This window comes from Monodon monoceros, unplaced genomic scaffold (assembly GCF_005190385.1).
Source record: "Monodon monoceros isolate NGI ecotype Baffin Bay Population unplaced genomic scaffold, NGI_Narwhal_1 Super_Scaffold_12, whole genome shotgun sequence".
NCBI classification, from domain to species: Eukaryota; Metazoa; Chordata; class Mammalia; order Artiodactyla; family Monodontidae; genus Monodon; species Monodon monoceros.
In genome coordinates, this window is record NW_021703768.1 from 6,344,409 (window position 1) to 6,346,412 (window position 2,004).

At 41.1% G+C, this 2,004-nt stretch overlaps 1 pseudogene; it reads right to left on the reverse strand.

Moving 5' to 3' along the window:
* Positions 1–1,001: 1,001 nt before the first annotated feature.
* Positions 1,002–1,515, reverse strand: LOC114893435 (annotated as a pseudogene).
* Positions 1,516–2,004: the final 489 nt, after the last annotated feature.

Sequence of the window (2,004 nt, forward strand, 5' to 3'; positions counted from 1 at the left end):
CTTAGGAGTTTCCTAGGTTAATAGCACAAAAATGGGCTACTGTTCCACATTTCTGTTTATTTCCATCAGTTAATTGGACTTGGTTCTGCCTGAATAAGAAGGTTTTCTCTCTTGGGCTCCTTGAGAAGAGAAGCCTTGGGGTGTCGTCCTAAATCTTCAGGGGACAGACTCCCCGTACATCACCCTCCCAGTACTGAGTGCAACGTGGGTCCTGAGAATGTCCGATGCCCATAATTTACAGCTGTTTTTTCTATTATAGGTAATAATTTAATTCAGGACAAGAGATGTTATTCAAAGATATATAAATCATAGTCTCTACTAAGAATGTTCATTGTGTTGAGAATAAAGCACTGGGAGTTTCAAGATTGGCAAGTGAATGCCAAGGCTGGTGGGGCTCGGGGACAATTTTGCCTCTTGACTAAATGAAAAGGAGCATACTGCTACTTTCATTTTTTTTTAAGAAGTTGAATATTTTATTATTAAACCGTTTCTTATTTTCCTGCAAGGCTGTTTCTTCACTGTACAAAAATAGTACCAGCAAACACAGTATATTACAAAATTAAGAGAGTAATGCTCTTCATTGGACACTACACAACTCACAAACTTTTCTCCACTGCCATTTATTTCCAGTGCGAAAATCATTGAGTATTTTGATCCAAATCCAGGGATGGCTGTAAGCAATTTACAATATTATATAAGGTTAAGATAACAATGTTATTCTTGAACTACATAATTTTTATAACTAGTTTTACCACAGATAATTTCAGGAATTCTGAATGTTATAACTGGAGGCTAGCCTAAAAATCACAGGCTGTTGTGAAAAAGATGCAGAGGGTTTATCTGACATCATTAGGAAGTTAAGGGGTATTTTCTTCAGGCAATATTGTAGCAAGTAGTTTCTTTTGCTAAAAGTTGCTTTAAAAAAAATCTATCAGCTACTAATTTAAGACAACTATGCTAGATTAAGTTGTTTCAAACTAGTTTACTTAGGGGTTCCATGTTCACTCCTCAATAGATTTTATGTATTTCTCATATGCTTCTTCACTCATTAGTTCATCTAGTTCTGAAGGGTTACTGAGTGTCATCTTGATCAGCCAACCATCTTCATAACAAGGTTTGTTGACAAGTCCTGGATTTTCTGCTAGAGCTTCATTAATTTCAGTTACTTCTCCTGATAGAGGAGAATGAGTTCATTAGCAGCTTTTTTCCAAAGCACCAAATTCCTCGTTTGTTCAATTTTGTCCCAGCTTCAGGCAGCCTACAGTAAACAACATCTCCCAAAGCTTCCTGTGCAAAATCGCTGATTCCCACTCTTCCAACACCGTTTTCTGTTGTTACCCATTCATGTTTGTCTGTGAATTTACGCACTGACAGCAGAGCGGGGCTGGTGCGCGGCGCCCCGCCGGCGCCCACCCTCAGTCCCCAGGGCCACGGTGGGCAGGGCATGTTGGGCACAGAGATGGCGTGCAGGCTGCAGACCGCGGCTGGCACACTCCGTGCCGCTCGCAGAGCCATGTTCGCAGAATTCACTACTTTCATTTTTATTAGAAAATATGCCTTATAATAGCTCCCAATTTTTCTCTTTCAAACTGTCAACTGAAAATAATGCACAACCTAAAAGTTGAGAGTTGTTTAATCCGGTGGACAAAAAATGAGGACTTAAGCCGGGGACAAAGAATCTCAGATCACTCTGAAGAGACAAGGTGGGGAGCCAGGTTATAGAGTTTTTGCAAAAAAGACTGGGTAGAGGGCATGTCAAAAGATTATTGTTAATTAAAGAAAACCAGACATCTCAAGTTAAGGAAACTGGTGCTTTTCTCTGTATGGGAAGATGCAAGAGTCTGGACTCACTGAAATTGTTCCTTTGATGTGCACCTCGGCTGTCTGGGGCCGGTATCCTGTGCTTTCCCATCCTGAGTCTCCTCAGGGTGCATCTTTGTGGGGTGTCTGCAGTGACTGAGGGCTTGATGGCGGGCATCCTGTTTCTATCCTGAGTTCCCTCAG